Raw genomic sequence first — 23937 nt, forward strand, 5'->3', positions numbered from 1 at the left:
TAGAGTGGTAATGCCACAAATATTTTCACGTGAAGAATACGCCGATATTGTGTTTATTTACGGTGTATGTGAAGGCAGTTCTACAGCCGCTGTTGAAGAATACGGTCAACGTCACAATTACCGCAGAATTCCAAATGCTAGAACAATTTAGTACTACAATTCTAACGTTACGGGTACAGGATCATTTCCTAGCGCAAAGTTCCATCATGACTGTTCTTACCGTCACGACGTTATTGTAGAGGAATACGTTGTTGTTGCTGTTAAACATAGTCCAGGTATTATTACAAGACATGTAAAGTGTGAAGAACAGTTCTGAGACCTGTTCTATTTAATTTATTAGGTAATAAATTATAAGAAACGATTTAATTCACCCCTTAATCTACTTTTCAAGAATTTCTGGAAGACCTGGTTTTTTTAAAGACATGGTAAGCTAAAATCTGAGTGAAATCTTTCGCTAGCAGTAACTCGCTAACGAAGCCTTTCCGGATCCATGTATATATATAAACTTTTGTCATTACTTTTACATATTGAATTAGTTCCCATTGTTTCTGCATATCTTAGTGAAAAACCCTGTATCATGAATTAATGTTGTGATGTCCACAATGTTCAACTCTCTAACGGCTTGTGATTGAACCAAATCTTGTATCTCCCTTATAATGACATATTACCGTGTTTGTGAACACAATTAGTATAGGTCACATGATGGATTGCAGAAATGTGTCCAATTACACTCAAACCAATCAACATAAAAGGTTATAACAATCGTATTAGTTTAATAACATCATGTTCTATCTTGAGAGTGATGTAAGGGGACTTTTTAGTGTTAGCATTTCTCTACAGGTAATGTTGCTGTTTTATGATTTATGGAAATAATTTTGATTTATGACTCGAAAAATTAAACTCTAAATCGTACCAACAGCAACATTATTGATCTTCATAATATTAATATCTATTATTATATGAGGCACTACAAAAAAATTAATAATTGTCGTGGACTGCAACTAATTGTAACTGTAAAACTAACAGGGCATGTTTTTAGGTTTTCTGCCTTTAATTGAAACAAAAGGAACACTATGTTTTGAGATTGGCAATAAGGCAACTACATATTGGAATTATGGCAATATGGCATTGATGCGAGATGAAGTATCGTGTGACTTTTGTTCTTTGGTTTAGTTTATAATTATAAAGTGTAAATTTTATTGTATGTATGTGTTACATTACAGTAGTATGTTTGTAGTTGGAACATATTACAATTTTGTATGCATGTCACAATGTTGCCCACTACATGCCAGACACAATTATAACAGTTTAAATACAAAAGCAAATGCATTTTTCATTGTTTGAAGTGTTAGAGTGCATATATAAAGTTAAGAGTTTGAAGTTTAGTTTCATTAGTTCCGTATGTAGATCACATGATTTCCTCGGATATTTGTTTTTGCTCAGTGATTAAAGAATGTTGTAATACCGGTACTGTTATTTACTAAAATATTAAAAACATTATATTAATAGTATAACATTTTATTTAACCTGTTCCCTCTGCCAAAGTTTGTCAGACCGGCCAATTATCGAAGTTTACTTGAGACTGGATAAAGAACTCAATAAGGAAACATTTCCCTCGTGGCTGGAATCTCACCAGACTTGATTACATTAACGTTGCAGTAACAGTTGGTTTGTTACTTCTAAGTGTGTGAAATATGGAAAAATACGACTATAATTCATTCACGGCACCTAGATAGACACAAACATATAGTAGCAAAATGATGGGGAAAACATGTGCTTTATACAAACTAGATGTTGTACTTCGTGGCTTAATTGTTTTTAGTCTATAACATTATAAAATTGTTGAAAGTCTAGCGAAAAAATTTGGATTTTTATTGCGATAGAAACAGTTTTAAGAGATCTAGTTTTCAGACCATTATTAAGATTATTCTAGAAATTGGGATCTTCCTAATTCGAGATGCACCTTTAGGCTTTGTATTCCCATTTGATCGAAATTCCAGTGACAGAAAGTGCCAGAATCCTGTAATTCCGATAGGTTGAAACTACGCAATAACTTCTTGACGTAGAATGTTTTTCATGTGTGAAGAGCTTCTAGTTTTCGAGTGGACCTAGTAGTAGGAAACTTGAAATATTTGATTAAATTCACAAGTGGTCCTAAGAGTCATGTGGTTGTAGAATATAGTTGAAGCCTATGCCTTAATACAATGTTTACCTGTTAGGACATAGTATTTCAGATGTTATGTTGTTTGATAATTGGTGTATTGTACACAAAATCTTTCAGAAGCCACAAGGTTCAGTAACGAGAGATTTCAAAACTTGAAGTATCATAAACTACGAGAGAAATTCATCTTAATCTTATAGCCAGTGTGCCAAAAGTTTCTTTGTTGTGCAAGGCAATGGTTACAAATTTTTTAACTTAACAATTTATTACATCAACCAGAAATTTATAAATTTTTCTCATAACCCATAAGGTGATCGTAACACTTAATAGTCAATGCATTTTAAAAGTATATCCTACGTATTTTATAAAAATGGGATGGTACAGCTCGTGAATAGATTATTGTTGTTTTACATCAAAACCTAATCTACTTTGGCCCCAAAAGTTATAACGGTAGACATGATACATTTGTTATAGGCATAGCACAAAGTAGGTTGTTCATAAACAAGATGATTCGTAGGTGAAACGAGATGAGTAGTAGTCTTGAAATGACAAGTTTGAATTCCATTAAATGGATTATATCCAAGCAAACATATCCTCAGAAGCAATCAGTTGATTAATGTGTACACGAAACGTGACTGCACTAGGAGAAAAAAATACAACAATATATATTCAGAAACTGTTATGTTATGAACTCCACATTATAGGGCTATCTTTATGTTAGAATAATAAATTGTAAACTAAAACCCTTTTAAAATTCTTTTATTTCAGACACGTGTTTCGGTATAAACCATCTTCAGTGTGAACATTAACCTCTAACTAAATAATAAACAAAACAAATAAATATACACCTGTCGACTATTTAAACAGATGTTCAATTTATATGCCACAGTTGTAATTTTGATTAGTATTCTGTGTTTAATATTTTTTCAAAGATAGGATTTGTTTTATTTTTTAAATTGCTATTTAATATGTTGTGAGGATCTTTGTTATAATTTAGATAGATATGTAGTTCTTCTTTCGTGTTTAATTTTTCTCCTTTCCTTTCAATGTCCAAAATTTCCATGTTCTTTTCAATACTTTTGTAGTTATGTCCAGTTTCTAATAAATGTTCAGCGAAATTTGATTTTATTGTAGACATGTTATTAGTTTTTCAAAGCTTGTATATGTTCTTTAAACCTTTTATTAAAATTTCTGCCAGTTTGTCCAATATAATAGCTTTCACAGTCACTACAGTTAATTTTGTATACTCCACATTGTTTGTATAAATCTTGTTTATCATCTTTTTGGTTTACTTTGTTTTCAATTAGTTTAAACGTATTATTTCTTGTTTGGTAACTGATGGAAAATTTTGAATTTTGAAAGGTTTTTCGAACAGCTTTGTTTATTTTAGTATTGAAAGGCACACATATATTTCTGAATTTCATTATTATTATTAGGATTAGGCCGTATTGTGTTGGTTTTATTGATTTTTCTTGTTTTCTTCTGAATCATTTTGTCTACAATATGGGGTTGATATCCATTTTTGACAGCTAGATACTTTATGATTTTCATTTCTTTAGTTTTATTTTCATCACTCATTGGTATATTTAACATTCTGTTAATCATTGAGTGAAATGCTGCTAATTTGTGTTTCCATGGATGGTTAGAGGATGATGTTATTAGAAGATCTGTTTGGGTTGTTTTTCTATAAATTTCACATGAGTGGTTTCCATTAAGATTAGAAATGCTTATATCGAGAAAGTTAATTTCGACTTTTTGGATTTCTTTTGAAAACTTAATTGTTGGGGATATAGAATTGAGGAATGTTAAAAACTGGTCTGCTTGCTTCTCATCTCCTTTAAAAAGACATAAGACGTCATCAACATATCTAACTAAACCAGTAAATTATTTGATCTTTAAATGGATTAGTACCACTCATTATTTTGTTGTTTTCTAAATGTTGCATGTATATATTTGCAAGAAGGCCTGAAAGAGGAGAACCCATTGCCAACCCATCTTCTTGTTTGTAAAAGTACTTTTTGTATTGAAAATAATTTTAATTAACAGTAGATTTTGTCAATGATAAGATGTCGTCAATTTCATTAATTTCAAGTTGACTGTATTTTATTAGATTATCTTTAAGAATTTGAATTGTTTCTTGTTTTGGAATGTTCGAGTACATGTTGTTAACATCAAAGGAAATAAAGAATGAGTTTAATGGTATTTGAACGTCTTTAATTTGACTTGCCAGATTACTTGAATTTAATATACTGTAATTGTCTTCAAAATGCATGTTGGTTTTTATGTTGTTATTTAAAAATTTACATAAAATCCATATTATGTAGATCTACTGATATTCAGAAAAATTTATTCATTAAATTGTATACGAGGCAATGGCCTAATTCTTTAGTTAGATATAATAGAAAACGCCTGTTGTAGTAGCACTCATTACGGAATTTTCGTGTGATTTCGTGGATTTTTTCCAATCTCGACCGACAGATCCAATACCACAACGATCCGAAAATGTATATATATATATATTTATGTTCAGTGTGGAGCAGCGGCATATAACTAACCTCAGTTGTCGACATATTGGGGTTAAGGGTTGATCAATAAATTTAGTTTTAGTCTAAACGTGAGGGGTATTTTCCTCTCCCTGTTTAGACTGGGACATATATACCATCCTCTTCCAAAGTGAGTGCGATATAGAGCTCGCTATCACTCATCATAGGATATCTACAGGAGGTTGTCGCTGCAATCAAAGATACCCATCCTGAAAATTCAATCACTCCGGAGGCAAGCGCTGTCCTTTTGGGACTAAATGCGATAAAAGGAGAGTGTTCCTCTGCTTCTTGTCCTAAGTGAATACAAAAAGGCTATTAACTTTGTCTTGTATAATATGACTCGGATAAAATTTTGCAATAGTTTCCAAGTGGCATATAAAGCAGTAATGAAACTTTGAGTATTTCAATAATAAAATAAGTTTGATTTATTTTAAAGAAATAACTGTATACCATTTCCTTCAAATATGCACATGTTTTAAAATTAATTAATGCCATTTACTGAGTAAAAGAACGTTTTAGGCACTTGGTCACACTGGAATGTTCATATACATCATCGTATAACCAAACTGGTGTATTGCCAGTGAACTTATAACACAAATCAAACATCTCTCACATACTCCTTAAAATCTACGGACCAGATTCCTGCGAAATGCACAAAGGGTAGGTAAAGAGTACAAAAAAATTCACGTACATTATCACTCACTCCACTTGTCTGTTTTTAAGCTTATTTCCAGAGCTATGGGTTATAGGCCTATACATCGGGTTTATTTTTAATAATCTATTGCTGTTTTACAATAGATTGATGTTATTTGAATTCCCAAGAACTTAGACAAGAAGTTCCAAGAGCTATCTGGATAATAAGTTATTTAAAAACCTTTTTTTTGATAAAAAAGAGACAGTATTTAGAGAAATATCATGCATGCTATGCTTGATAATAGATTTCATTTAGATTGATATCACATAGCAATACATTAATAAATATCTGAAGTCCTAAATTTGGCTTTTATTGGGAATACTAATAAAATGTTTCTTTTACTTACTTATAATAAAGTTCACGAATATATTTACCGATGTGTTTACTACCTTAAGTTGTGTATGCTTAATTTAACCCATCACAGTACGGTTATTATGGTACGTTTAGGCAATGATTACGTTGTTCATGTATCATAGTTTTATATAAATTATGGTCCTTTACATGCGGAGCAACCTAGTTTTAACACACCAGTTTGTGATATATGAATGAGTGAAGTCATTAGATCTCGCTCAGTTGAAGAATGAGGTCACATAGAGCTGATGACAGCTGTGGCCACCGTTCAGACAAAAATGTTTACAGCCTGGTAGATTTGTTATGATTAGAGAGTAACTTACTAACGGGTTCCACTGTTAATGATGATGGTGAAATAACGTAGAAAAAGATATTAATATTTTGAGATTTTACACTGACAATGTTTTCAGCCTAGGTATAAACAGAGCAATGGATCAGATTGTTGCTAAAGAAATAAGTTGACGTCACTAGGTGAAAGAAAGAAAGTTGCAGTATATGTAACATAACATCTTTCCCTATATCAGTTGTATGTTGTCTTTGTGTAATTAAAAGGATGGCAGACAAAGTTTTTTTATCCACACTAACAAAGAAAAGTCAACTTCCCGACAGTTTGTGTATTGTAGCTAGCAACAAGTAAAAAGTATTGTAAAATTTACTAATTTATATTGTAAAAGCCACTCGATATCTGAAATGTAATATCCCACCAAGCTGCATATGCACTAAACTACATTCCCAAATTAACTGACTATTTTTTATTTGTTTGGTTTTCTTTGAGATCTATTTAGTCAACCAGTATTAAAATACATCTGCACGCTTTCTCTTTAGAAAACTACTTAATAAAAAATTTCATGTTAATAACCCATAGTTATAGACTGGAACGTATAATCTATGCTATTGAACACGTTTCCATGACATCTACTAGAGATTTATCTTTTAGTAACATATACCGAAACAATTCGCCTCAGTGAAGGATATTACCATTAATATCTCTCTGGCAATGTGAGGGTGGCGCCCACTCAGCTGTAGGCCTGAGACAGGCGAAAAACTTTTATGAATGGCGTATTCCGGTGTTTGATAGTATCTCTAGTTCTTTATTATAAAATTATAAATAGGAATGAATTCATATTATATTTATTATTTAAATGACATTTATCTTATATACTGTAGCAGAAAATGTTTAATATTTGAAAGGTTTAATGATTTTATTGTTCACAAATAGTAATGTAAATAGTAAACTGCACGTTTATTCGTGTTCTTAACACTAAAGATCACAATAAATAGTGACCCCTTCCTCGTCATGGGAACATATGATGGGGAACCCAATGAAATGTCCAAGTGGAATTCAGACTAGATTTCTAATATATATATATATATATATATATATATATATATATATATATCTTATATCCTGGGTTAGATTTTTACAAAAAATTAACGTATATAATAAAGTATTAAACAGTGGTTTACGAAAGAAATAGAATATAATGGTAGGATAAATGAGAATTAACTTTTCATTTTCAACAATGACCATGGCACAGAGCGATTAAGTTACGTTTTTACATTGACTGGAATTCCGTACCTTGAGAAATCAGGATATGTTCTCTGACAGTCTGATGGAGCGCGGAATAAAAATCCAATCACTAATGTTACCTAGCCAGGCCTTCAATCACTATCAAAAATGTTAATGTTATTTTAACATTTTATTATCTTCATAATTATCATCTTCGTTTCACAAAATATATCAGGTAAGCCTGATATATTTTGGATTATATCTGTAGGTTACCTTGGGAGAGGTAGTAGTGTAATACCAAGAAATAACGAAATTACCAGTAGATAATACCTGTATAATTAGTTATAACTAACTATATACCTGTATAACTAAAATATATAATTAGTTGTACGAGTATAAATGATATGATCATTTAATTTTTACTGCCTCAAGAAATCCTCAACAGTTTAACAGGATAGCAGTTTGATCCTATATTGTTAGTACCTATTCTTTGCAAACATTTTCTACCAATTTGCTGGGGTAACATATCATCTAATGGATTGTTTCTGACAAGGGTGTAGTTATTAGCAATTCGCTGATTAATATTGGACATGCCAAGTGCCTGGTGCTCTGCTCCAACAGTTTCATAACCTTGTAACGAGATTGGTAATTCATTATCTTGTATTTGAATAGTCGTCCAACGGTATTGGGATTAATATATGTGTTTGTATTTGCTTGATATACACAGCTTTAGTTAATCATGACGAAGTTTATTTGTATTCAAAATAAATTTTAATTATAGCTAATTATATAGAAAGTAAAAACAATTAATACTGAACAAGGTATAAAAAATAATAAAGATGAATTATCATCTAACACTATTAAAATCTGTAATACTGAGAGATTAAGAATGAAAGCATTAATAAGGAATGGGGTTGATTAGCCAATCTACAGGCAAACTTTAAAAAAGTTTGTTATTAAAGTTTAATTTCGTTAAAAATATAATCAATGGTTTACTTGGTTAAAGAATCATTAATAAAATAGTATACTTTTGGTAATCAATAAGTAATTAATTTTATAGTAGACGTAGAAAAGTATTGATTCTTAAGTTTCTTAAGTGTTAAGTCAACGATAGTCTTTAGTATGACAGCTCTTTCAGTAATTTATTTTTGTCAATGGTTTTTATGGACGTAAAACGCAACTGGATGTATGCTACTTGGCGTTCGAAGTTTTACTTCTTCAAATATATATTTGTAATATAGTTTATTGAAATATTCCATACCCTGTATTATCAGAAACCAGATGTAATAACTTAAAACAAAGCTTTGCCCAAGCTTTTCAACTGTTTTAGGTGTCATACTATAATCCTATTCTGATTACAGTGTTTTAATATTAGTGGATAGCTTATTTTGTAAATATGTACACGTGAACACACACACACACACACACACACACACACACACACACACACACACACACACACACACACACACACAAACAATATAAAATGTCAGTAGTAATTCTTGTCTAATGTGGTCGGAGTTAATAGTCTACATACATCAATGGTAATAGACATTATTCTACACTGTGTTTGTACGTTGTGTTTTCATAGTTTTTGATGATTAAGTTCTATGAACGATAATCCTGAATACGATAAGTTTATGAACTGAGAAGAGTAGATGAACAGATGTGTTTCCTAGTATACTGGATTACTTGTGCTAACGTAATTACAAATCTTTGTACTATTACTTTTTATTCGTTTTGGTTTAAAAATAAATATCCACTGCAGTGTCAAATGTTGTTAGACAAAGCAGAGGTAAAAATTCTAGAACTAAACAGAAAACAGCGTATTTATCGCCTGCCAGGTCATAGATAAATAGCAGGTTGTAATCATCTCTATACCTTCTACAACAATATATCCTTTTAAATCTGCAGTTGGTGTGATGTGCACAACTGATATAAAAGGAGGAAGAAGTAGGTAACATTATCTGTCCTGTGATAATTGATAAAAAATAATTTATATTTATCTCAGTAACTAGTGGATATTTTGAGCACTTTCTTTAGTGGAACGCGTTTACCATTGTTTATATTTCAAATACATGTTTTCAAAAACATTTATTTTGCATAATTCTAAATTTCTTTAAAGAAGTTATAAAGTACAAAAAATATAAAATATTTCTTAAAAATTTAGTGTGACACACTAGTTACAACTACATGTCCCTCGCACTTATATGATTATAATGCTATGAAACGCTTAAAAAATAAAATTAATGTGCGATTAACTATTGTCAAGAGATAAACATTAGAAATAACTTAAAACAAAGCTTTGCCCAAGCTTTTCAACTGTTTTAGGTGTCATACTATAATCCTATTCTGATTACAGTGTTTTAATATTAGTGGATAGCTTATTTTGTAAATATGTACACAGTGAACACACACACACACACACACACACACACACACACACACACACACACACACACACACACACACACACACACACACACACACACACACACACACACACACACACACACACACACACACACCACACACACACACACACACACACACACACACACACACACACACACACACACACACCCCACACACACACACACACACACACACACACACACACACACACACACAGTTTTTCAGTAGTTTCAATGTATCTTTGTTGAATATTTAGCGTTGTTAATGCATAGCACGATGGATTATACAGTAAATACCTCAATTCTTACAGTGAAAGTTTAAATTTCAGTCTGAAAAAAATCAACAAATTTCTACTTGTAATATAGAATGGACTGTTGCATGAGGACTGCCAGCATCAAACAGTAATGAACAATAATATAGATTAAGATGTTCCCGCGCGCACCTTGCATGGTGCATTGGGAAAATACATTGTGAAATTATGAAATTTTTTGAATAAAGATGGTTGTGAACTGTGAACTATGAACACACACACACACACACACACACACACACACACACACACACACACACACACACACACACACACACACACACACACACACACACACACCCAAAACACACAAACAATATAAAATGTCAGTAGTAATTCTTGTCTAATGTGGTCGGAGTTAATAGATCTAACATACATCAATGGTAATAGACATTATTCTACACTGTGTTTGTACGTTGTGTTTTCATAGTTTTTGATGATTAAGTTCTATGAACGATAATTCTGAATACGATAAGTTTATGAACTGAGAAGAGTAGATGAAAAGATTTATAGTCGTGGAAATAAGTTACTAATACTAATCTGGTAATTCTAATCTATCTTTATCTTCTCCCAGACTTCATGTTTTCATTACAACGTGGTCAGCGAACACGGTGTCACTCGAGCTGTATATTTCGTTACTTACACTTATTTGTGATATGCTTTTTCTGTGGAATGTTATTTTGCTTCCTTTCCATATGAAATCCCACACCTTTTTTCTTTACTGGTCACCCTTGACTACCCTCTCGTATTTCCGACACAGGAATTTCCAGTGGTCTACCCACTTTCATCTCTTTAAATTTCTGCCTTTTGTCACTTTTCAACCTCTCTTTAAAATCTTTCAATTTCACGTACCTGATGTCATAACTATTTTGCTTCCAAGTTCACACATCAAATAACATACGCCCAAGACATCCCACTATAATGATATACTTCGTTCTCGTTGTAGCGAGTCATCAGTGGTTGCCAAATATTTGAAATTGAAACATATAAAAATAACTTAATTGATTTTAATTGTCTGAATTTCAAAAGTTGTTGATAATCGTTTTGAAGGTAACTGAATCTTTATAAAGCATGTGTTTGTAATAAAAGATCCATAATCCAAAAATGGTTCTATCCTTTTTTAAATAATACATTATTTTTAAATATATGGAAAACCATTCATATTTTGAATACAAAATCTTTAAAAAATGTTACATGAATTTTATGATTAGTAAACTTATCTACTTTATACCTCTTTATCAAAATCATTGATATAAAATGATATTACAAATACTCCTTCTCATCATGGTAATTTAACTGAAAAGTATATTAGCCAAATGCAAAAATAAGGCAAAAATGATTTACAGACCACTGCTGATGCTGCAAGAGTGCCTTTTCTCGTTCCCGCCACGTCGACTATAGAAATTATTGGGGCCACATTCAGCCGTTCTCAACTGCAGTGATCCAGTACAGAGGTGTATACTCCCACAGGATTTTCTTTGTATTACCACTATTATGTCTTTAATAATAAAAACAATTTTTTCAATTACAAAGTCATATTTTAAATTTTTATCATTACATTATTGAAACTGATCGGATATTAAAATCTATATGTAGATAAAATGTGGTTTTCTTTGTAAAATCATTGTATAAATTCAGTTTTTGGAAACAAAAATGGATTAAAAATTTTATTTTGTATTGTGAAATCATCTGTTTAGGAAGCTTCCATAGTAACCATAAATATAGGCCTCGAAAGTAAATAGTGATGAAATTCACAGTTAAGTTACAAAATAATCGTTTTCTACAAATAGACGAAAATTTTAGATTTAAAAAGACGGCAGAATCAGAATAAAATATACCTGAAAAGTTTTAACTATAGCTAAATGTAACGTCTTGTTTTGAGACATAATTCTCTGATGGAACTCTCGAAATTCTCTGCAATCTATGAGACCTATGTACATATATTAGGAGAGCTTACCTTCTGTAAAAAATATATAGAAATAAATATAAAACCATCCATACAACATAATATAATAACATAATTTTAGAAATAAAAATAAACTTCGGAACTCAAAAGTAAACAAAATAATTGTACTATATAAAAATTATGTTTTGTACGTTTTCGTACCTTGGTTTTATTATAGTGATTTAAAGTGTGTAAGTATTTGTTTTTAACTTTTAGTGGGTTATGTTATGTATTATCTCATGTAGTTAAGAGTACAGATGAACGTATTCAAGGCTATATTGCAGTGATTCTAATTCAATAACAATTTATTTTATAGGAGAACGTGCTAATTCTTAGTAGGGCATACATTTAACCAATGCAATCAACCTTGAAATATCCCATAATGATAATCGATGTTATGTCATAGTCTCTAAAGAATCGGCCCTCAAAGCTTTGAAAAAGTAAAATTTCCCTTACTACGTCTGGGAATCAGAGAAACGTGCGCGTTCCATACTGCCTCTCTGGTCTATATAAATTGGAGTACATGGCAAGACATGTATGTACTCCAACTGAGTTGCCATCTCAAAATATTAAGGCACTTAAATTCTTACCTTGCGTTACTGCATTCAGTAATAGTCCATTCTATACTTGATACCTATACGTTTATTATTAAAATATATATTACAGTTCTAAATTTCATACCACCTCGAATAAAACATGCATGTTATTTGTTTTATTTAATAATAATTTCACTTTTTTAGTGAGGGTACACCTCCAATCCTACTGACGAATGATGTCCGACATATAAACTATGTAATAAATCAAGAGTTCGAAGGAGCGAGGAGGCAAAACAAGAATTCAAAACACAAGCTGAGCAGAAAGCCTGAACTTTCCTTGTTCATACAGTATCCTCTACTCTACCTAGCTCAGGCAACTTGTAACCCATTCACCAAAGTAATTCCAGCTTCACAGCATGGAGTGGTTCATCTGTATGATCTTGTTATCTTTTTCAAACAAAAGTTGGCTATTAACCAAGGATATATAAAATATCATATAGGAAATTGTTATTACAAATTTAGCAAGCACATATCAAGTCCTTTGGTCTTGCAAACCTAAAAAGCTCATTATTTAAATAAAGATAGATTTATAAGGACTTTACTGTCACTGAAGATCTCCTACAACATAGAATCTGTCTATATTTCATCCTCTTTCACCCTATACTATCTAAAACCATTTTGAGTAATATTTTTGCAAGAAAATAAATGTTTTAGCAGCTTCATTATGTATCGATTTTGAGTAAGACAAACTTTCTTGTAACACTGCACGTTTGTACGCGTTACATTTGCTATGAAACCTTAAGCACATTTTTATTGATTTAAATGTATAAAATTATAATCACCTTCAACATTAGAAACAAGAGCCAAAGTTAGGAACTGTTCATCAGGAATTATGTTCAACTTTGAATCTTATAGAAACGTCAGCACTGTGTCTTTATAAATTATACATTTATGAAGAGTCTTTTTGGAAAACTCATATTGATTTGCTTAGCTTTCATCGAGAACAATATTCAAGTTAATCCTTTAAAAATTGTAAAGCGTTTGGTATACTACGACAGCGAGAAAAATGACAGATGTCAGTAGTTGTTGCCATCCATCACGGTAGCTGATATTGAACGATGCTTATACATTTATTTAGTTTTTATTAAGCGATAATTTTTCGTTTAGATACTACGGATGAAGTTTGGGTGGATACTATTTTTTCTTTTATTGTTCCTTTTCCCGTAGGAATAATAAAAACACAGGAATCTAAAACTGATTGAGTGCTTGGGTGAGCAACTGTTTCGCCTTTTATATACAGAGATATAGGATGATATAGAATTGTATAGCCAATGCAAATCCAATGGATATGCAATCCATATATAATATCCAATGCTTTAAAATAAATGCGATATTTATCTCTAAAACATATTCTTGAACAGTTCAACAAATACATTTTTTTGTTGTTAAATACATATTCATATATATGAATATCATATATATTCATACTATTTGTTACATTTTCTAAACCAAAGTTTCTGTGTAAGTTTAATTGTTACTTCTTAACTAACGTCAACACAAGGACTACTTGTTATTGTTTGAGAAATAAGGCCAATAAATAAATAAATGTTGTCCTAAGTAAAGTCCTTGGAAAAAGAAAATCTATAGGCAGTTTACATTAATTAAAAATTACAACATATTGTGAAAAAAAGAAATCTAAATGGTTGAGTAATAAAAATGCCAGTTAAATAATTATACCCACATTACTGATAGTAATAAATAAATGTTCCTGCGATTAGTAATGAATACGTAGGTAACGTTAAGCCAGTCTCAGGTTAAGTTGATGATTGAGTTGATTTTGATGAACAAACATTCCCTTGCATAATCACTCATTACAGTATATTCCAGCAACGTATCGATTCGATTCATGCACCATTGGATTCGGGAAAAAAAGCCTAAGGAATACTATAGTTTTATTCCTCTTTGTATTGTAGTTGCAACGTACCAAGTTCGTAGTTTGGAACGTAAAAGAAGATGATGCAATTCGTTGTGACCGCCATGTTGTCGATGCCGTCTGAGTTGTTGATGTGACGAGTCGTGTTTATTAGTAAGTTTTAGTAGGTTTATTTGTGTTTTAGTGTTGTGTTTAGTTAAATATTGCAGTAGTGCAAATAAATATATTTTAGAATAAATAAATTTCTCGAAAATTTTTCGCAAAAGTTTTGAGTAATGACAAAATGAAACTTTTTTGGACTCTTCAAAAAAAGGTTATGGAATTTATTTTACTACTGCTGTATAGTTTACTTCATTCTGAGCAATAAAATATGCAATATAACATGTATTGAAGTAAAAATGTATTAGTAAAACTTTTATTAGCAAACTCTTACATACACCCTATTTTCACAATTTATGCGCATCGCTGCTTTTTGTTATATAGAGTTGTTATAGTTTCATAAATTTGTATAATGCTTATGTGTTTCTGAAACTAGAATAAATTTGACACAAAATGGCTATCTCACTTTTATAGTTTTCTTACTATAACTTGGTTTGCTAGGTATGGTCCCCACCAAATTTAAAAAAAAAAATGTAAATTTTGAATTTCATGGAAAAAAATTTTTAGTAAACATTTTTTAAGGCCAAATTTAAATACTAATATTATTATATGTTTAATTCTGAACACAAAAATATATATTTCTATATATATTACTTTTAATTTATATTTTTAATAAATTTTTTAAAAAACCCTTGCACGAGGATCGAAAACATGCCGCCACTACAGGAAAAAATGACCGCCAGTTGGAGGGTTAAGAAACAAACGATATTGATATATTTTACGCTTTGAACCAAAAAGAGTGAGTTATCATACGACTCCATCGTGTTATATAATAAATACTTTTACTGAGAAACCCCAAAATACTCTCTCCAATATTTTAGCTACATAATACATAACGCCTCTGACGTCCATAATACTTGGCAGGAAATTAAGTGAGAAGCCACAGGTAAGTGCTAATTGGTATAATATTAATGTTGGAATTTTCAGAGTTCAAATTATGGATTTAAGCGTACTAGAACACTTAACAAGCTTTTTTAAAAAGTATTAAAGATATATTAAACATTTAGAAGACCAACCTGTAAGTGTTACTTTCAGATCCAAAATATTACCTTCGTTTTTAGTCAATAATTAGTGTTATATATAACATGTATTAAAGATACATAGAACTTAATTAGATTGTAATGTAATATCCTATTCTGTTTCTATAATGAATGTATATTCGAGCCAACATTATGTATTTGTTTACAGTCGCTGTCATTGTTTTGCTACTTTCTCCGTTAGAGCCCTAAATCTCCTAGTTATGTTTCAGGTAAATCTTCTTAACAAGCAATTCAACATCAGATAAGAAGTATTAAAACTCTGGCCGTTCATAATTTCTCGAGTTGGTAATGTTAAATTTAATCAATTGATATTTACAATATTAATTACATGTCTATGTGTATAATCAACAAAATGTGAAAAATATAAACCTGGATACTATTGTTTTCTTATAATAAATTGGATTTTGTAAAAAGTATAATTTTACAATGTCAAAGACAAAATAAACGCTGTGATATATCACTTATAAGTGAGATTTGGCTTTTATGCAAATTTGGTGGATAAAATTTATAGATGTACATCCAACAGCTATTTCTCTTTTAATATTTTCTCAATTATTTAAAAATAGCAACTAGTAGACTTTAAAGTTTTTTAAGGGGTTGCAACCTATTGTGTGTGTTAAAGTTGTTTACATCAATTACCACGGTTTAATTGGCAATCAACATGTTGGAAACGTAACACTAATTAGTATCTGCTGGCATCCATTCTCTTTGTAATTGAATAAATAAATATTCAAGATGTATTTGGAAACGCAAACCGAGATGTTGTATAAATTTATGCACAATTATAAAAATGAGTTGACATCAAGGCTCTTTGTAAGTCTCTGATACCTTGAATTTTGTTTTATAATTTCATTTGAATATGAACCCGATCCCCTTCAAGCCTTTTTCTAGCTAACAAGGCCAGTGGCATGTGTTAGTATGCTATAAAAAAACATAATAATGAGGGTAGGTGTTACAGTAAAAGGTCAACAATACTGGGAAAAAGTGTAAATATGGGACAGGATTTGGGCCCTCGCTCAAAGTCGAATCGACTCTCCCAGTTCATTTAATACTTAAAACTGGTGAGTTAATTATTTTGAACATGTGAGACAAGGGAGCACAATTCAAGGTAATAACTTCTATCCAACATTTAGTAGAGAATCATAAGAATAGAAAGTGTTGTTGTAAACATTATTGCAATACGTTGTATATCGAATTTAATGTTAGATAGACCTTATCAGTTACAAAAGAGAACGTTAATGATTGGGCGATATTTAGGTTACCAAGAGCATAAGAATAAAAATTTAAACCACACAAAACAAAATATTGTGCTTTCAAATCTATTTACCTAGTGACGTATTTTGGAATTATCAATGTCCCATTTTATCAAACTATTCCACAAATAGAATATTTGTATACTGATATTTTGATTGCAAAGTCGTCGTTTAATATGTGTGATATTAATATTTATATTACACAAGTTTCGTTATGTAATTTATTTACTTTAAAATTAATGAGCTTAATAAATGATTCCATGAGTCTGAAAGAGAGAGGCCATGAGAGAAAAATAGTTATATCACCCTCAAAGGAGATTGGTTGAGCCACAGGTTGTCAGAGTTGACAGTTTGTGGACACGACATCGTTAATTATTAATATCAGATTCAGGAACAATATATTTTCTGATGTTACGATCACTAAAGAATTTAATTTGACCAGTGATAGATCTCACTGAACAGGCAGCACTGTTTATTTTTCTCAAGCAGAGGTGAAACACAGATTGTGATATTCTTATATATATATATATATATATATATATATATATATATATATATATATATATATATATTGTTAATACTATATAGCATACCAAGATCAACATTGTGGTTGGTGTTCTCAGTGAGGTATTAAATAGTAACAAATAATGGCAATACACAAAAAGTACTATTGTACTTCTTGGAAAAGACTGTCCTTTTGATTGCGCCATATCCTTTACGGTGTCGATTGTCTTTAAATGTTTTATCTTCTTAATTTTTACGTTCTATTGATGTAGAACCAGTATACAATACTTGTTGTCATACGATGGAAAACTTTTTAAAACAAATCCCTAAAGTTCTTGGTAGTACAAGCAAAGAACATGTGCAAAAGGATTTTATCAAGATATTAAGGGTGGAACAGGAGTATTATGATGGCCGACTACCGATACGTGCAACACGCGCTTAAGAGTTGCGAGTGGACCAGAAAGTATCATATCGAAGTTTCCATCCACCCTAAAAGAAAAACTTAAACTCTGAGCGAAGAATAATATACATATATTTTTGAACATATTACTACATTTTAACATAGAACTAAGACCCTTTCTAAAAGGAATCCAACTAGTTTAAACAACATTTTTAATTTCCCTTAATTTATTTGAATTAAATTCATTTGATATTTAAAGTGTTGGTTGTTTGACAGTGTTTTAAAAGTAAGAAAGCACACACACACACACACACACACACACACACACACACACACACACACACACACACACACACACACACACACACACACACACACACACACACACACACACACACATTTAATGGAAACTGCCGTTGGTTCACGATCAATAATTTAAAAAATCCAGTATTACTTAAGTCGAAAAAATAATTCTAGAATACCTGAAATGGTAGAAAATATTAATTTACTTATTTGAATTTAGCGTTTAGAATACTTTAAAACCCACCTCAATTTTTTAAAACAATTACAATTTCTTTTGCAGAATCGTGTTATTTAAACAATCCTAAAAACTAAATTAGAGTATTAATTAAATGCGAATGAATTTAGCAAAGACATCTCCATAAAGGTTTAATTTGTAGACTTTAAAATTCTGCTTGAAAATGTATTCCTACGTAGACAATAATGAATTCTAAGATGGCACATGAACTATTGAATTTGGCTGTGCGTCATTGAAACCTGCTGGCACAATTTCAATTTTGTCTGCTCGGGAGATGTAAAAAATGCCTTTCCTGCATGATTGTTCACCAGTCTCTCTATTCGCAGTACATCTCGAGAATGACGTGAGTAATCTATTCAGTGTGTGTATGCAATATTAATGAGTCGTGTTACACGACGTGTGTTGTTACGTTCTCTTACTTCAGAAAGTGTACAATAACTTTAGATACTTAGAAGCACTAAACAAATTACAACTTGTTATTGTATAAATGTTATAGGTTACCTTCGAAATATTGGAACGAAATGGTTTAAAGGCTGGTTTTATAAATATAAAAGTATTTACGTGAGTCTTCATACAAAACAATGTGTAAATATGTGAGTTACATTGCATCATTTCATACAACCGTAATTTCCAGCATTAAATTTCCAATAGAATTTACTCTTCAATAAAAATTAATGTTTCTTTATACTTTCTTATTGAACTGTATGGTAATAAGTATGAATACATGTACATTAGTTTAATTAATTTTATTACTGGTTCCGAAGCATACTTAACAGTTTACATTATATTCAGCTACCATGAAAATATCGTATGAAACAGCACACAAGCAATTATTTGCCTGTGCTTCACTGAAATGAATGGTTTTGATGAAGCTCTTGATTGTAACGGATGCTGTTGTGACGTTCTGTGTATCTGCATTTGATTTGTTGACTAAATTATGATGGAAATATGTTACTGATACTGTTCTTGCTTGTTTTTGTTTTTGACGTTTTACAAGTATTCGTAATAAATTGAGTTTATTTTTATCTACTATATAGCCAGGGTTAAAAATTACCTAGGCGCGTTTAATGTTTATTACTGCTAGGAACGTTATCAACATGGCTGTGTTAGAAGTGATTAGAAAGAGATAGGACAAGTGAACACAGAAATATGGTTTTAAACAATTTGGTTTAAAAAATGGTTTCAAAAAATTGTGATGAACATTTTACAAAGAGGTAAGTTATAGAATAAATCAGAAGATAGTGTCAGTTATAATATGAGAGCAAATTGTGTGTGTGATATGGACCGAACTTAAGTAGTAAAGTATTCGAACAATATTCCTTATCTTCAAAATTTTTGAGCGTTGACTAGTTCATTAGTTCTTCCCTAAGTACAGAAAACTGATGGAGTTTGGGTTTGAATTTATTTTTGTCAGATTTGAGTGGATATTGTAAGCTCAACACTAAAGCTGTGTAAAAACAACTACATGTGGCTGATGGTGCTTTTATAATTTAACAGTAAAAATAAATTAAGTTAATTGTAAAATATTTACTGTAAAAAGACACTGATTAATATAAAGACGTTTTGCATAAAGGCTTTAATATTGAGTCGAAATCATAGTCTTAAGTAGTCTTAAGTAAAAGTGATCAAAAACTATAATAACAAAATTCGATTCAAATAGTTTACATTTATGTTCTACAAAAGGAGATACTTAAATTGTATAGTACGCTAATACAATTAGAACTCAATTAGACCGAGAGTAAAGGAAAAATTAGATTGTAGGTCTCAATTCACCATTGTTAAGCTGAGTATGGTATTGTATTATTAGTTGGGATGAGACGTCAGGTAAGTTGTGGGCTGTACGTTCACTGGAGCTGTGCGAGTCGTCATGACTAACCGGACTATGAGCCTCGGTGCTGATAAGGTGTAGTAAGACTGTGTGGACCTTGCTTGACAGGTGTATATTGTATTATTAGTTGGGATGAGACGTCAGGTAAGATGTGGGCTGTACGTTCACTGGAGCTGTGCGAGTCGTCATGACTAACCGGACTATGAGCCTCGGTGCTGATAAGGTGTAGTAAGACTGTGTGGACCTTGCTTGACAGGTGTATATTGTATTATTAGTTGGGATGAGACGTCAGGTAAGATGTGGGCTGAGCGTTCACTGGAGCTATGCGAGTCGCCATGACTAACCGGACTATGAGCCTCGGTGCTGATAAGGTGTAGTAAGACTGTGTGGACCTTGCTTGACAGGTGTATATTGTATTATTAGTTGGGATGAGACGTCAGGTAAGATGTGGGCTGAGCGTTCACTGGAGCTATGCGAGTCGCCATGACTAACCGGACTATGAGCCTCGGTGCTGATAAGGTGTATTAAGACTGTGTGGACCTTGCTTGACAGGTGTATATTGTATTATTAGTTGGGATGAGACGTCAGGTAAGATGTGGGCTGTACGTTCACTGGAGCTGTACGAGTCGTCATGACTAACCGGACTATGAGCCTCGTGCTGATAAGGTGTAGTAAGACTGTGTGGACCTTGCTTGACAGGTGTATATTGTATTATTAGTTGGGATGAGACGTCAGGTAAGATGTGGGCTGTACGTTCACTGGAGCTGTGCGAGTCGTCATGACTAACCGGACTATGAGCCTCGGTGCTGATAAGGTGTAGTAAGACTGTGTGGACCTTGCTTGACAGGTGTATATTGTATTATTAGTTGGGATGAAACGTCAGGTAAGATGTGGGCTGAGCATTCACTGGAGCTGTACGAGTCGTCATGACTAACCGGACTATGAACCTCGGTGCTGATAAGGTGTAGTAAGACTGTGTGGACCTTGCTTGACAGTTGGATATTGTATTATTAGTTGGGATGAGACGTCAAGTAAGTTGTGGGCTGTACGTTCACTGGAGTTGTGCGAGTCGTCATGACTAACCGGACTATGAGTTCGGTGCTGATAAGGTGTAGTAAGATTGTGTGGACCTTGCTTGACAGGTGTATATTGTATTATTAGTTGGGATGAGACGTCAGGTAAGTTGTGGGCTGTACGTTCACTGGAGTTGTGCGAGTCGTCATGACTAACCGGACTATGAGCCTCGGTGCTGATAAGGTGTAGTAAGACTGTGTGGACCTTGCTTGACAGGTGTATATTGTATTATTAGTTGGGATGAGACGTCAGGTAAGTTGTGGGCTGTATGTTCACTGGAGTTGTGCGAGTCGTCATGACTAACCGGACTATGAGCCTCGGTGCTGATAAGGTGTAGTAAGACTGTGTGGACCTTGCTTGACAGGTGTATATTGTATTATTAGTTGGGATGAGACGTCAGGTAAGATGTGGGCTGAGCGTTCACTGGAGCTGGAAGGTGAAGTATTATTTTTTAAATTTAACATCTGTTTAAATGGTCCACATGTTTATATTTGTTTGTTTATTATTTAGTTAGAGGTTAATGTTCACACTGATGATGGTTTAATACCGAAACACGAGTCTGAAAACAAATAATTTTCAAAAAGGGTTTTAGTTCACTATTCATTATTATAAATCATTCATAATATAAATAACAAATTCTGCATTGAAGTAACTCACTAAAAATATGGTGACAGTATTTTAACTCCAACTATAACCGTTTTCTCATCCATTTTGTATATAAAGAAATTTACCCCTCCTTCAGTTAAGTTTTCTTAAGATATCAATATAAACGTCTACAGCTACATAACTTGTATTCCCAATCAATAAAATCTTTAAAAGTCTACCATACTTTGAAACGTGTAAATCTTAGGTTCCTTATTTAACTGGAAAATTTATAATTAATGCACAGCTTTAGATTTTGTCTGGAATCTGCCTATTGTGCACAGTAAAACACACCTAAACTTCTTCTCCTTGGAAAATACAAATATTCCAACAGTGTTATAAAAGTTAAAATTTGGTTTCAATTTTATTTTAAAGTTCAGTTATATTTTTAATCATCACTACAAATCGAGTTATAAACATATTTTCACACATTACTCTCCTCGTTTTTGGTACTGTTGAAATTTGTGTGTATGTGTGTGTCAAACTTTATTGGCTATTGGGACAAGAGCGAGTATAATTACTTTATGGAATTATTCACTTACGGGCTAATAGTTACTTAATAACCTTTACAAAGATTGTGACAGTAACAATTTTTGTTATCAAATTAAATGTGATGGTGAAATGCATATTTCTATATTTATTATTTCACTAATTTCCTATTAAAACTTCGTATTACCTAAAGAAGATTTTGGTGTATAATATCAACATTTTGCATTTTTACTATTTGTAACAAACAATGACAATAGTTTTAAGTTTTCATTCCAACCATTTCAAATCCATCATCGTAAACAGTCAACACGGAAGTAAATAACTTTTACAACACAACACATCAACCAGGGTGTAAACCTCTCCACTGGACCTGGTAGTTACAGTTGTCAACTGCATGTGACCTCGTTTTTCAACCCAGTGTGTACTAATGACTTCAGTCTTTCAACCACTATAAACGTGTTACGTTGTGTAGGGTATCTTATCACAATACAATGAATAAGTTTATTTGTTTAAAATTTTAGAGATTTCCAATGTCTTTAAAATTTAAATACACGTATTCCCCAAACATTAGTGGAACGAGCCCATAAAAGTAAATTGTTTGCAATGTAATACGTATTACAATATAAAGGTTTGGGAGTTTATTTCATTACATTTTTCATACGCGTACCTATAAAAAGTAACAACATGGAATAATTTTATTTATACTATCAATTCAAATAAGAGTTTATGACAAATACAGTCATGTACTTATATATTCTTTATTTTCCAGAAATATTATAAATAAGGGAACTGAAGGAACGTAGTGGACCAACCACGTATGACTTCCTTTAATAACTAATAGAGAGACACATCATTTCACATTTTTGATTTTCAAATGAAGATTTATCTCATTTGAAAATTAGAATAATAGATGACTTAGTGTCAGTACTTTTACTTATAGGAGTTAAATATGTAAACTATACCTTTTTGTACGATGGATGTCTTTTTTCTGGATCTTCTAGTTTTAAAAGTACCTTAAAAGATAATTTTTTATTTGAAAGGTTAGACATTTTAAATAATTTACCTCAAAGATATTCTGGAACCTTAGTCTTCTAAATACAATTACCTTATTGGAACGTGGTTCTCTGCTGTGTTATGTAGAAAGGTCAAAAGTTAATTGTGTTATAAATTAATTTATTACAGTGTAGTGGGTGACTACACTTGTACACTAATTGCATGAGAATCTACTACAATATTCAGCATACAAAAACAGCAGAAGAACCCGTTTCTATTTTTGTATGCAATTATCAATATTTAAGTCTTTACATTACTTAGAAAATCACTTCTGATTTAATATGATGGATTCCTATGAACTTTTTCAAACGTAATTAGGCAAACGTGAGATATGTACTATTTAACACATATAGTTTTTGGACTTGTAAGAGCATTCATGTTTCCAAATTAATTATAATTTCAACCTCGCAGCTGAGTCTGCTTTGTTACCCCGCTCAAGAAAATACTTAAAACACAGTTCTCGGAAACCTGCTTCGGCCGAACAGCGTTTAATTATTGCCCTTGACATACAATTCTATAATTCTTAAATAGCAATATAAAAAATTTAAAAATAAGACAA

This window comes from Homalodisca vitripennis, chromosome 1 (genome assembly GCF_021130785.1).
Source record: "Homalodisca vitripennis isolate AUS2020 chromosome 1, UT_GWSS_2.1, whole genome shotgun sequence".
Taxonomy (NCBI): Eukaryota; Metazoa; Arthropoda; class Insecta; order Hemiptera; family Cicadellidae; genus Homalodisca; species Homalodisca vitripennis.